At 41.3% G+C, this 15,251-nt stretch overlaps 1 protein-coding gene across 2 annotated transcripts in view; it reads left to right on the forward strand.

Annotated features, from left to right (window-relative positions):
• Window positions 1-434: 434 nt before the first annotated feature.
• The window catches only part of EPB41L3 (erythrocyte membrane protein band 4.1 like 3), a 208,975-nt gene continuing 194,158 nt past the window's right edge, over window positions 435-15,251 (forward strand). For both annotated transcript variants that reach the window (XM_016120918.2, XM_016120919.2), the window contains exon 1: window positions 435-661. The gene's annotated coding sequence lies outside the window, so the exon portion shown is untranslated. The remainder of the gene's footprint in view (window positions 662-15,251) is intronic.

The following is a 15,251-nucleotide window of genomic DNA, read 5'->3' on the forward strand; positions in this document are numbered from 1 at the left end:
CAAATTTAATACCAGCAAAAGAAACCAAGATGCCAGGGCCCCTTAAGGCACACGAAGGGCATTTCTCACATCGTATCTCTTTCTGTATCCCCAACCTACGTGTGTGTGTGTGTGTGTGTGTGTGTGTGTGTGTGTGTGTTTCTGTGTGCCAGATTACTCCCCTGCCTGCGAAAGCCAGGGCAGCTCCCTGAACTCCCAGGCTATAAAGCCCTGGGGGGCCTGTCATGGGACCCACACTCTGCGAGCCGGCGGCTGGGAGGCGGGAGCAGGGCGGGGCAGAGCGCTGGGTCCGCCCGCGCGCCGAGCGCAGCCAACGAGCGGGCGGGGAGGGTGAGGAGGGCGGGCCAGCGCCGACTAAGCGGCGCGGGCTGTCACAGGCGCCTGCCGCGCGCTGCAGGTGGCAACTTGGAGGTGCCGTGGCCACCGCTGCGGGAGGATCCCGGGTCTGGCGGCCCCTTCCAGCCTCCCGGAGCCCTTTCCCGCCGCCAAGTCTGAGACTGGACCCGGGAGAATCCGAAAGAAAAAGCCGCTGCGCATGGACCTGTGAGCAGCCCTACCTCTCTGCTGCCCTTGCGCTACTTTTTTTCTTTGGGGAAGGTTGTGCCTGGGAGCTGCGAAGAGGCTTGGAAGGGACAGGAGAGGAAGGCTTCCAGTGACTCAGGTGAGCGCCTTTCCTTTACAGTGAGCCTTCCCTCTTCGTAGCCGGGCACAGGCGAGGACGGCGGTTCACCGGGTGGGCAGCGGCTCGGGCACATGCGCCTGCCCTTGGCTCGAGGTCGGTGAGGGAGAAAGCGAGGAAGGGGCGAGGCTGGCCGGGCCAGGGGCTGCCTACCCAGATCTGCATGGAATCCGCTGGGACTCCTAGGCAGGCACCCTGAGGCGAGGAACCATCAGAGAGGTGCTTTGAGATGGCTGGAGGGCTTGTACCCTGGTTTAAGCTGGCGGGGATCGCCCCGGTGTACGCCGTTCCGGAGTCACGGAAGGAGTGGGGCGCGGCGCCTATGCGAACCCTCCAAGTGAGCGCGCAGGGCTGGGCGAGAGCACGAATCTTCAGTCCCTGCGATCCCTAGGCGCCGGAGGACGTCATTCCTCTGGGCTCCGGCAACTCCTCCTCCGCCCCTCTCGCTCCCACCCCTCCCCCCTCCTCCGCGTCGGAGGCTCAGCGCATTCGGAGAGTCAGTGCCTTAGCCAACGCGTTAAGTGGTGGCTGCTGTCACTCTCCTCTCTGCCCCCGCCGGAGCCGGATCGCCTGGGGGTCCAGCTCCCCGCCCCCGCCACCTAGTTGTGTGCTGGAGGCGAGTAGGGCTGGCCAGTTCCCTGCGCTGAGGACAGAGGTGAGCGCAGTCAGACTGGCTCTCTTATGCTCTCTCTATCCATCCCTGCCCCGCTGCTGTGTGAACCCCTTGTCCAGCAAGTGTTATCCCCAAAACCAGACCTTGCTCGATCTGGGAAATAAGGGGGCCTCCTAGGATGGTGCGAGCCTTGGAGAAGAGGCAGGAGCCTCTGCCTCTGTCTGGGCGTTTCAACGCCAGTCTTAAAGTGAACTGTCTGACCTCCGCGTCCGGCTTGCGGCGTGGGGATGCTGGTGGCAGGGGGAGAGAGAGGGGGGGGGGAGAGAGAGAGAGAGAGAGAGAGAGAGAGAGAGAGTAATCGCGCGCGCGCGCGATCTTCCCATGCCGGACCGACCCGCAGCCCTCCCCCCTCCCCCTGCCCTCACCGCGAGAGGCACGCAGCTGCATCCCAGCAACTCAGCTCTGAGGGTTCCTCTCTTCCTGCTCCAGCTACAGGCCTCCACCTAGGCTTGTCCCAGGGTGAAAATTATCTGGTTGGATGATGCGGGTAGGGGATAACGGCGCTCCCGAGACGAAGGAGGCGGTTTTCAAAATGCAAGGGAGCGCCGCCCCTCGCGGGGTATTTCATCTTTCCACAGCTCAACTATAAGGAAATCGAGTGGAGGCTGGCGGCGGCGGGTCTGTGTTCCAGGAAAGGCGCCGTGTCACTCGGGAAGCCGAAGTTAGGGCCGCTGAGCATTCAAACTCCCTTTGGCGCGTCTTGCTCTCGCGGGGGAGCTATGGGCCAGCGAGTGAGCCAGCCATCTGGGGGCGCACTGCGCGGGAGGTGGGGTGGTTGGGGATCTGCTGCAGGAGGGCTCCCGGGAGCTGCGGGAGCTGGAATGCTCAGGGCCGGCTTCGGAGGGCGCGTTGGGGCTTCCGCAGGCTCGCAGACACTCTAATTGCGTTGCAAGTTGAAGTAGGGGTCGACACCGCGTTGTGACAGCCCGGTGGCCGCTGCTGATTCAGAAGCAGCAGCCACGCAGAGCGTTCGGCTGCCCCGTTGGCCAGCCCAGCGCGGCTTTCGTTTTTCATTATGCAAAAGTGAAGCCTCTGGCATAGCACACACAGCCTGAATGCTGGCGGCGAAACACTCTGCGGAGCTAGGGGCGGCGTCCAAAAGAAGAGGCAAAGGGGAAACTCCGGGATCCGGCGGGTAGCGCAGTCCCTGAAGGCTATGGCGATCGTCAAAGGCTAGGCTAACCCAGGCCAGGGGTTAAAGATCCTCTCTTGTAACATTAGTTTTCAAAGAGGACTTTAATGTAGGCTTCTTAGACTGTGTAACTACTCGCCCTTGGCGCCGCCATCCGAGGGAACTGGGCTTTAGGGCCCCCTCCATTCCATCCCAGACTCATCGAAAACTCCCGTGTAATTCCCTCCGAAGTGCACTGGATTAGGACTGGACCGAAAGAGGGATGGAATCCACGAAATGAATGAAAGTAGATACGACTGTAAATCCCAAACCTAATTCGGGTTTAATTCAAAATTCCATTTGATTAGAAACAGACTCTAATCTGATAGAGCAGGGTCTGGGTGGGGACCACTATATTGCATTTCTCCTAATGACAGTTTCTGAAGGACTCTGTAAGGTTTGCGCCTCCCAAGCTGTAATTGTGCTGCGTATGGGGGTGGAGGTGGGGGTGAGGCTGCACATAGTTCTTCACATAATTTACAGTGAGGAAGGAGTCACGTTCAGATTGGTTTTGAAATGACGGGTCAGGCCTTCTTCCCCTACTCTTATCTGTCATAGGCATTTCCCAGCTGGATCAATTCCCATTCAGATTGTGTCACCAAGAGGTTAAAGATCCTCTCCTGTGACATTACTTTCCAAAGAGGACTTTAAAGTAGGCTTCTTAGACCGTGTAGTGACCTCAGGAAAACATTCTCTATTCTGAGCAGCAGAAGTATAAAACCAAAATTTTCTAACAAAGTTATGACCTCTCAATCTCCCAGTGGATATATCCTCCTTCCTAGAATTAAGTTATTGAGGGTCCAGGGCCTGAAATATAGTAGGTCTTGAACCAACATTTATAGACTGGTACTTATAATTTAAAACATTGGCCTGAAAAGATTTTAATAATTTCTAGGATCAATCATTGTTAAAATCGGAATATTAAGTCAATTATAATAGTCATTTTAGGGAGTAATGTGCATTGTTTAGTTCTACATTTTTTAACCTATTTGGGATTGGCAAAATCACTTTAAAGAAGAATGCACCTAAAATGCTAATAAATTTTGAAATAGCAGAATGATAGTTGCATGGTTATAGTCTCTCTATAATAGTCTCTGATTGAATACCTCTAGGAACAGAGATCTTATTATTTCACAAGTATTCTATCCATTTTAGATAAATTCATTATTTAAATAGTAAGAGCCCAAGGATGAACATAATATGGCTTCTGTCTCATACATTCTAGTTGGTGGGCCAAAAAGGAAACATGATTTTGGTGCTAATGTAAAGAAACATGAGAAAGTTAAGGGATCTCAGTGAAGTGATCCCACCTTTGGAGTGGCAGCAGCAAGGAGGACTTCGCTAAAGATGAGTCCTCTGTTTTGAATTTGAAGGAAGGGTGATTAAGCAAAATCTTAAGTCAGGGCAGCTGGCTGTGAATAGTTCATTAAAAAGATCCAGGGAGCCAGATGAGTCACAGCCCACTCTGGGCAGCCACTTCCTCATCTGGAAGGAGAATAATTTTCACCTGCCACACTGAGAGGATTCATTTGTGACTTCAGAGTTACCAGAGGTACTAGGAAGAAAAGTGTGAGACCTAGCACATGAAACAGAATTTTCTGATTCAGAACTAGCTAACCAAGAATAACAAGACACACAATTATTTAGAAAACATGACTTTCAATAGAGAGCTGGTAAAGGGTAGGACTATTTTTTGAACTATGCTCTTCACAGTAAAGATGGAGAAATATAAATAGCTGTTATAAAGTTTTTGATTTGTCATTCTGCTAGGTAATCAATGAAACTGTAATATAGAAATCAAAGTAGCCACCAAATTTTGGAGAAAAAAGTAATTTTGTTTTAATGCTCGTCGAATACATGTGTGGCTTTCATTTGGGAGTATTCGGTGGCATGATGACACCTCCTATAAAAAAAGATCTGATAGATGTCCAGTGTGTGTTCTAAAGTGAGAGTCACAAAGCTCAAAGCTAAAATGAGGGATCATATTAGCTTTGATAGGTGGGACTGTAGACAGAATTTAAGGCATGGGAGCCAAAAGTACACTATCTGAGAATCCTCTATAAGGTAAAAAGCTGTGATGAGATAGGGAATGACACTGAATATAATTGGGGCCGATTAGAAGAGATTTCAGTCAAGTAAAACGAATGGAGATCAGAACTGGAGGGAAGATATTGATGGTCAAAGGAAGTCATAGTAGTACTTACATCGGGAACTCTGAAATAAAACGAGGGTGAGAGCTATTCTTTCTTAGTGTGGTAGAAAAACAAGGACATGAATCAGAACTCAGCCACCTCACTGCTGATCTCAGCACATTTTTTAATGTCTCTGAGGCACAGCATCTCCATCAGGAAAATGAGGATGAGAACAGTTCCTGATGAAGAGTCAATAACATGTAAAACGCCTAGGTGCCCTGACAACAACAAGCTTCTGGTTTTCTAGAATCACGAGCATAGGTTGGCTGAATGATTTATTAGCCCATCTTTATCTTCAGCCTCCATTAGAAATCTAGTCTCACATTTTCAACTGCCACAGTCACTTCAGATTAAACATGTCTAAAATTGTCCTTCCTCAATTCCCTCCTTTCCTCCTTTACCCCAGTACAAGGCATCCTGAGTCAGCAGGCAAGAACCTTGGTCTTCATTTTTCACACCATCTTCTCACATTGCTCCCCCACAGAAATGTCAGTGATCATGTTGCGGTGACCCCCATCATCGCCTCCTTTCTATCACATCGTCACCAGTCCTACCCAAGGTTCTTGTTACCTCCTGCTCAGACCATGTGGTAACCATCATAGCCCACTCTAATCCTACCTCCCCTCACTTCTGCTTCTAGTTCAGTCCTTTTACAGTACAGCTTTGATTATATCATTCCCTGGCTGCAAACCTCAAGTCTCTCTCATTTCCTAAAGGATAAAGTCTAAATCCCTTGGATTTGTATTCAAAACCCTATGTTCGCCCTCCTATATCTACATGTTCAGTATTGTCTCTTACTGGCCCCAGCCAGTCCAGTACACCTGTCACCATTTCCAAGCCATAACAAGATTTTATTTCTATGTCCTTTGCACATCATTTCCTTCCCCTGAAATGCACCTCCTCATCTTATCTTCACCTTGAAATTTTACTGGTTTTTCAAGGCCCACCTTATGAAGTTTTTCTTGATCATTTGCAGAAGTCTTTCTCTCTCATCTTTCCTTCTGCAGCTCTTTGCTTTTTCCTCTCACATGGCATGTACCAGGCCTTTATTCTTCACTGTGTTCCTATTGATTAAGAACTTATTCCCCTTTGTAGTCACCACTAACTGGTTCTGAGAGTAGGAACTCGATAAGAATGATTGCATAAGGATGCCTGAGAAGAGTGATGACAGAAGGAGAAGGATGTTCCAAACCCAACTCTTGTCAATATGAGAAAGTAGCCAGCCCTTGATTGTGTCTTTACAGGAAAAGCAGAAAACAGGCAATTATCTGGAAACTTCACAAACCACCCTCTACCTCACTTTGGTCTAATTACATGAATAATTTAAGCTTTGGTAGCTGGAAGAATCTATATAATTATTAACAATCTTCATTGTAGAAAAGAGCTTATAGTCATGTGAGTTGGACAGAGCTTTCAAAAGCAGTCTAGTTGTGAAGAGCCAAGCTGATGGTGATTGGGCTGAAAGAAAAATGAGATATGCTGGGCAAGATGCCCATTAAGTGCTAAATGCATTCAGAAATATGTGAGAGAATTAGCGGTTTGGGTTTATAAGTTTGTCTGATTAGAATTTCCTTTAGGAAACTTTTCATCTTATTCCTATCATGGCTCCTTGATTTATAAAATATAATCGTGCATGTGTTAATTAGCATGGGTAGTTTTCAAATGTTTCTGATTTAGAAGAATGAAAAGATGAAGCCATCCCTCATGTGTATGTGATTTGTTTAAGAACAGGTGGAGAAACAAATTATTATAAAAAGCTTGCCAGCTTCCATATTCCAGGAACAGAAATGCTTCCAAACAGTCTTAAATATACAAGCCTTCAAACTTGAGAGGACAAACCCATCCTTATCACATAGTAATAAATAGCCCATTGCACACAAAGAGTGAATAAGTGTGTGTGTGGGGTGGGGGGCGGGGCAGGTGGAGCGGGGACAGAGCCTGATCAGGTACTGAGGTTTTAAACAGTTAGGAATTAGATACTTAGAATTATATACTCAAACCTCTTCTGAGAAATTGGATGGATATAAGTGATCAAGAGCTGTCATACCTATGTTTTATAGATTATGACACATGGTATTTATCCAGTTTACATAAATATGTTTTAGACCAGAAAAGATATTGGTCATCTACTATGTGAAAACATTTGGCCATATATATATAATTCCTATCAGGACACTGTTCCAAACCCAGTTCATCTGACAACTTACTTAGCCACTCTGAGCCACAGCTTCTTCATGGACAAATGGAAATAATAGTATTTTCTACATCACATAGAGGATGAAAAAAACTAAATGATATCATAAAGTGAGACACACAATATTTTAATTACTGGTCTGATAGCTTTAAAAAAATCAACATTATACCACACAAATCTCTCCTTCTCTGTAACCCCTTTAATATAAAAGTACAGCATGGAAGATTTTCCAGAACTAATTCAAATACAATCAAATGCTTCATCAGAGACTCAGATTCACCTTTAAATAATTTTTTTCCTTCAACAGCCACAAAATTTTGTAGAGCTAAAATATCATCAAACCAGGAGTCCATGTGGGGCAAAGATTATTTGGATAAGCTAGAGGTCTGACCTAAAACGGATTAACATACATTTGCATTCCACCTAAAATAGTTGTTTCTTTGAATGTTGGATGCCCCCTTTTTAGTTTGCATTGTGAATAATAAAGTATCTATACAAAATGAGAATGTTTAAACACATACACATTGCAAGCCCTAAGAGCAGATAAACATGGAGATATGATAGAAAATGAGCAAGAAAGCCTAGCTGTTACATTCAGTACACACATGCCGCTATTTAGGGAGACCAAAGGTGGTGTCTTTTGGGACAGAACCGGAAACATACATGGGTGGATGCTGGGGTGGGAACACATAAAGGATACCTCCCTTTGCCTATTTTTCCTCTGCTTCTCAGTGTTGTACTTTTATGCCATTTCCTAGACACCCTGTTATCACGGTTTTAACAATGACTTTCAACATGGATCCTTAAAAATTGTTTAAATGATGTCATTTTTGGAGAATGTTCTCTCTACCTTCACCCACCTTCCATACTCCTAGGAGCTAAGCTGCTGTCCCCTACCCACACACACACATATCACCCATATACATAATCAATATTATTTTGGATTTCCTCAGAAACAGACCTTGAAATAAGAATCTGTCGAATAGGAGACAAGCTCACATTCACATAGTTGCACCCCAGTACCAGTAGGTTCTAGGTGAGTGTCTGAGGACAAATCATTTATGTTTTTATGTTTTTTGAGTCTTAGTTTCCTCTTTTGCCAAACTAATTTAGTAATATCTACCTAGCAGAGTTGTAAGAACTGGAAATAATACTTGCAAAGTATCTGGCACATAATAAATCCTTAAACAAGTGTACCCATTTTTGTGTGCTTCATATGATGTACATTTTATTAAAATTCAATTCAGTATGAAAAGTCACATTTAACAAATGAACTTTTATTTGCAATCTTTATGTTTCAAGCTTTTTGTCCTGATGACGTTTATTTATTTTTTAATCATAAAAAAAATAAGTAGCGAGTATATTTAAATGTAATTTTCTCTTTGCTACTTTTCAAGTTTTTTTTTAATAGTAACCAAAGCAAAATGCAATTAGGAAGATAGACCTCATAATCCTACTGCCAATGTTTCTGCTTTTCAAAATGGAATAGAAATTATTATTTTGTCGGACTACTTCCTCTGTATCTGTATCATTCGTGTTGGAAAAATAATGAGTATCACAAACATTTATCTCTGTCTGCACTAAAATAATCTGCAACAAATTCATTTAGATTCCTTGGTCTTGCAGGGATCTATAGTGATCACTTAATTACCAAGATAATTAAGTAAATCTGCTGCACTTCATTTTTTTTTTCAAATGGACAAATCTGATCTACTTTTCAAAAAGAGCACTTTAATTTATAGTGGATACAAGAATAGCCCGTGTTTCCCAGGCCAGACAGCTTAAGCACTGTAATACAACTGTATTTCTTTGACTCTCTCACCACCTGCAGCAATGGTGGTTCTTCACCATACCCAGATTTCTCCTAACCGGTCTTGCGAATCCCTCGGGATCTCTCTCCTGCTTGCAAATCCAAACCTTTTCTGTGCTGCCTGCACCCCACCATTTTTACTTGCTCTTATTCTGGTTACTATAGTGACATTTAACATCAAAGATCCCAAAGGCATCAATTGATGCCAATAAACCCATTATGGCTCGAACCCAACAGAGGGTCACCCAGACTGCCAACAGTGATGTGTTCCTCAGCTTTTCCAAGGTCTAGATTGGGAGCAGGTCTGGATCACTGCTCGGTCTGCTGTGTTATCCCTGTGACCCCATGTTTTCCAGCATTTATCTCCTTGCCTTGGTGGCACCACCATACAACATCACTGGGGGGACATTTTGATTCACTGTGATTGCATTGAAATGACTCTTTCACTCCGGACTAAGCCATAAGGGTCTGGGTGCTAGGATGGAGGGCAGAGCAAGATGTACACACTCCATATCTGTTACAGCTTCTGTGTTTTCATGTAAAATGCCTGGTATGTAGTAAATGCTTGAACAAGTGTACCAACTTGTAAGCTTATGAAATTTTGGAATTTGTCAAATAAGCAAATGGGAACCTTTTGGAAGGATTTTATACAAAAGAGTAATACAAGGAGGTTAGATACAGAAAGATTACTCTGGCTATAGAAAGTTAAGACAGGTAGCCAGGAAGCTTCTACACCTTACACAACATCTCACACTGATCTGGGACCAATATTTGTACATCAATTCTTTTCTCTCTTGACCTGGGTTCTTTCTTTACCTTTTCTCTTTTTGGTTAGATATTAGAATAACAGAAGCTAAAAATATATAGATCTTATTTTTAGGAGGTTGGATGGCTTAAATATTTTTCTCTCACAAAATTTATTAATCCTGGAAAATATCATGTTACAATATCATCTACATTTTTTTCCTAAAGGATGAGCAATTTGCATTGTTCTTAGCTATTTGTTTCCTTTGAAAAATATATTAAAGATTAAAATGAATTAAGTAATGCAACAATGAGTAATGGTGCTTAAATGTACATGTGATCCAGTTGTTAAATTTTTTTTTATTAAGCATGTTGTTTTATGTTTCATACTTTTAATATATGAATATATCCTTGTTTCTCAGGTTATTTCACATAGTGTTTTGTTGTCAGTGTAGCTTTGCATTCCCTCCAATACAGTTAGAAGATAACTAAGTATGTTTCAGGAAAAAGAAGCAGACATGTAATTTTCCAGATTGTGGGTTCATCGCCATTTAATTTCCCTGGATGACAGTTTATTCATCTTCATGATATAGTTACAGCTGCTTCAACTTTCAAATCTACAATCCTAAAGCATCATCGTAGATTAAAAATTTTTTGTTTTTTAAACTCGATAGCATAAATTTCATGATAGTTTCCACAGATCAGTGCTATCAAAACAATTTTGATACAAGGAAATGAAAATATTACTTTGTACAGGGTCTGTTATATAAAAAATACTAAAGAATTTTTAATAACAATAATAATAGTATTATTATAATTGTAAACACAAGTAATATAGTTTTTGTTCTCTTATAATTGATCACATTAACCCAATGACAGTTAACCTATTATTTTTCTGAATTGGTTTAGCACTTTCATTGTTTAACCATGTTACCTGGAATTTCGTTTTATTTTCCTCTTCTTTCCCTTTTCCTCACAAAATCAGATGATTTCAAAGATATTCTAGGTAATCTTTACTAAGCCTAGTAAGAAGAGTTATTTGTGCAGTTTCTATTAAAATCTATTGAAAAGATAAATACAGTCTAAAGTATAGCACTTTCTTCTGGTCTTTGGTATGAAGGAAAGGAGGTATTGGTTACATTTAACTAGCTGTTATTCTAATGGAAAATAAAAATTCACTACAGGGCTGGAATGTAGCAACTGGCTTTAAATGTGAGCTGCTTATATGATGTTTCAAAGAACAGCTGGGCTGAACCACCAGTGGCTTTCTATGGGAGTGCTGTTAATATACTGTCTGTAATGAGTTGATTTGGTAAAAAGTCTCTGACCCATAAAATTATTGCTCTCACCAAAAGTATAATTTTAGCAAGATTGAGGAAAAGAGTTGAGAATAGAATAAAAAAAGGAAAGAATATTTTCTTCATAATGTTGAATATAGCTGTAACCTCCATATATCATGGACTCAATAGAACAAATTGCATTGTGTTCATAGAAAATTTATCAGAGTTAAATAAATGTGCTCTTCTGCTTTTTTCTGCCCCTTGTCCCTGAACATCACTCTAACAGCCCCCCTAGCTACCCTCCTCCCCCAAAAATAATCTCTTGTAATAGCCAAGAGCCAAATATTTGTAGGACTGTCCTTTTACATGTAACACATAGTAGGTGTTCAGTAAATACAAATTATTATAGCACCTTGATTTAGCATTGTGAACAAGGATAGAAATTAGAGTGTATTTGTTCAAGTATTTTCAAAAAAGAAAGTGGCCGAATTAATCAGTAAAGTTTTAAAGATCTCTGTCTCTATTGAAACTCTCCCTGTAACTTCAGATTGATTATCCCTTTAATGCCAAATGTCAGAGCACATGCATCCTACCAGGGCTGAAAACACAGTTCTGTTCCACATGCGTTATTTTTTTTGTGTGTGTGATAGTTTTGATGGTTTTGTTGTTGTGGAGACAAGCTGCATGTGTTCATATGAAGTTGCCTGCTTGAGATTTATGGTGTAGTTCTTACTCACTTTTTGTTGACTCTTCTCTGTTCACAAAGAAGCACACTGAATTCAGGAATTTGCTTTTCAGCATTAGTCTACTAAAGTAACAGTTTGCACATAATGTGAAAGCCAGCATCAAAGATATGGGCAAGACAAGGTCAATGACCTCCGAATGTTTTGAAGCATTTTATTTTTCAACTGCGTTCACGTGGGGTAGAGACTTGGTTTCAGTAGTGTCCTGTGTCCTTTAGACACAGGTTGAGCAATGTTGCTGACGCAGTCTTCCTCATTTTTTTTTTTTTTTGAGCCACTGGTCTTCTTTTGAACTTTTTACATTTTCCCTGCAGGAAATACCTACATATCTCATACTCTGGGAAGTCTTGGCATTCCCTTTCCGAGTTATTTTTCAAAGCAGAAGACAAGCAATCATCAAAGAGTAGTTTAATGGATGTTGTGCATTTTGTTTTTAAGAGCATGAAAATGCTTCTTTTCTTCAGCCTCTAGCTCTTTTAGCCCTCAGGATGAAAAGATTAGAGTGATAATAGGCACAGACCTACTTTCTGAATATAGGCATTCCCGGTGTTACAGATGAGTCATTTATCCAAAAGTACATTTGTCAGTAGTTGTTTGGAATTTTCAATTCTTTGCTATGAGAGAAGTTGTTAAAAATTATGGTCAGGTTTCCAGGCTAGCCCAGACAACTATATTCAATCTATGTTATAAACAATATTTGGAACTATTAGTAACTAAAACTGTGAAACTTTGGAACAGGAAGGCACATGGATGGCCTGAGGTGCACATCTTTGGATGAATGTACAAAGCTTTGTACTCCCCTCCTGAATCCCTCCTGTATCTTCTGGGGCACATTTCTCTGGGCTCTAGTGTCTACATGCTATGCTGAGTCATACTTTTATGCTTATAATTAAGCTTTCTTACTTTCCAAAATATATTCCATGCTCCAAATTTATTGCCTTCTCTCTATCTTAAATAAAACCACATTTTCTTAGTTTTGTTGATCTAACTTGGTAATAGTAGGAAAGCAATCTGACTGAATTAATCATGTTTTTGTGCAAAGGATTAATAACCCCATAATCCTTTCATGCTATTTGCATTAAAAAGTAGAATACCTCATAACTCAAATCAAATGTAGGTGGTTGTAATTTCAATTTTATTTTCACTTATGATTTTTTTTACAAGTGAGGTCCCGATGTAGGCCATGAGAATAAAAATGTGAATAAAATAGGGTGCTTATCATCTTATAGGGAGACAGGTATATAAACACCAATAAAATGATATAAAGTGTGATGATTATGAATTTCAAGAGATTTTATGAAAATATCAAATCTTATGTATCATTGAAGAGAAGCAGGTAAATCGATAACAACAATATTGAAAAACTATTATGCCTTGTCTTCTAAAGACATGTGCATTGTTTAACATAGTAATTCTTAATATAGTTACATACCATTGAGAAACTGCCACACATATGCACCAAGAAATACTTCCAAAATATCCAAAATAACAAATTGGAAATAACACAAATGTCTATGGACAGAAGAATGGATAAATAAATTATGGCATATCACAAAGTGAGATATTATATAGCCACAAAATGAATGAACTATAGCTATAAACCAACCACATGGTTGAGTCTTAATACTGTTGATCAAAAAAAAAAGTTGCGGAGGATTGATTGACAAAATACAATTTTTATAAGGCTAAACATGCAAAACTTAACGGTATTCCTTAGGAAAACCTGTGGACTGAATGGCTGATGCAATGATATTGGCAGTATTCTCATTATAGTTAGGTGATGGGTTCACAGGTATTTAACTCATTGTTATGCTCTATAGCATACACATGCATATTTATATGTATGAAATTATTGTATAATAAAAAATGTATACATATTTTTAAGTGATCGCCTCAGTTTTGGGGAAATACAAAAGAAGGAACAGTTAATTCTGATTGGGAAGACTTCACAGGGAAGGCTGTGTTCACTTGAACTTGAAGGGAAAGTAGGGCTTCTGGGGGTCAGACAAATGTTGAGTGGTGAAAAGCGGGAAGAGTAACCTGGGTTGTCTGTGTGGGAGCTGGAGGAGTATAAGCTGAAGTGGGAGAGGTGAGGGAGGTAATGTGTCATAGTATTCCTCTGCAAGGCAACCAAGTGGCCACGATGCCAATAACCCTTCTTAAAAACCCATGAGATTGCCAAGAGAGACTTCCTGGAATGGAAAGAAAAGGTCACAGATAGAATGGGGCGGGGTGGTTGGGAGGGAACTCAGGTAAAGAAAACCAGGAAAACCACTTGAAGAAGGGGTTAAGGTACTGGAGGAGAACCAGAGTGCATAGAACTAGGACTTCCCCGGAAGAAGAGGGTTTCATCTGTTTTGTTTTGTTTGGGAGGAGGCAGCAAATTTATACTCAGAGACTGAGTATGTCTTTGCAAGCAATTTATTTAGTGAAGGTTTGCAGTGGGAATTATAATTTTATTAGCCAGTAGCATGTAGAATAATATCTCTTAATAAGCCAATGAAGAAATAGAATACTACAAATAAATGAAAGATTGATTACACTATTGTCCCAGGCAAGGGGAGATAAAAACAAGAAAGTCCAAATTTAGCAGAGATGTACCTTTTCATGTTAGTTTGGCTTCTCGGGAGAAGTGGATTAACCAACAGTGAGCTGACTTCCAGCAGTCAGTACAAAAAAAAAGAAAGCCCCTTGTCACTACAGTATAATGCTAGGGAAATGAAGATGCCAGTTTTAGTGAACAGGCTAAGCTGTTCTGAGGGCTATCACTCCAGGGACTATTGCAGGATTTAGTGCCACTGCCAACCAAAAAGTCGCCTTGGCCATGGTGGGAGCAAGTGTCCCAAGGTCTTGGAGAGCTGTTTAGGTCAGCAGAGTGTGCCTTGCCCAAACTGAAACTCTTGGATAGTCATCACAAACTCTCAATATTTATAATGTAAATGTCCTCTTGCCATAGTTGCTTCTCCACATGTTCCCATCAATAAGCCCCTAATGGGGCTCTTAGCAGCTGAGCTAGTAAGTGCTTATCAATGACAATAGATGAGATGATAATATCCTGACACAATTTACCTTATTTTGATATCAAAACAATTTACTTCTGGAAACAACTTTTACTGTCTTTGTCATGAACAACCAGATTAAAACAACTTCATTTAAGCTTAAACAAATGGATTTGAAATCATACTAAGCCAATACACTACACAGACCCATGGTGGGAAGGGTTACATAGCACGGAAAAGGAGTTAAACTTGAAGAAAAGGCAGTAAGGAGAAGCCATCTGAAGAAGAGGGTAAATGAAGTCACGGATTCTAGACAAACTTTAAAGTTTATAAAAGTCACATCTATTGAGTTACCATATCCAATGTCAGAGAGGAGAGTTTCAATCAAATCATCAATGGATAGAAGATTTTATTTTTAATATATTTATTAGTTACAGACATCTATCTTCACAATATATACATTTTTTTTCTTCCTGTTTCTCCTCTGTGTTGAAAATTTCTTTTTGTACGCATTTACATCATAGTTATCTAAAAGTTGAGCAACTCTTGGATGGCCTATTGTGATAGGAAGAAGAGAGGAAGAAAGAAGAAAAAGAGCTCACCTACTGGGGAGCTCTATTCATGAAGCAGTCTCATCTGAGGGCTGGAAATAGCTATATTTTCTGGCCTTTACCACATCTCTGTAATATGTAATGTTAAGAAATAACAAAATCAAAGCTTACACAGGGCAAATGGCTCATCTAAGCCAAAGTTCATTCAAAAAAGA

This window comes from Rousettus aegyptiacus, unplaced genomic scaffold (genome assembly GCF_014176215.1).
Source record: "Rousettus aegyptiacus isolate mRouAeg1 unplaced genomic scaffold, mRouAeg1.p scaffold_m13_p_12, whole genome shotgun sequence".
NCBI classification, from domain to species: Eukaryota; Metazoa; Chordata; class Mammalia; order Chiroptera; family Pteropodidae; genus Rousettus; species Rousettus aegyptiacus.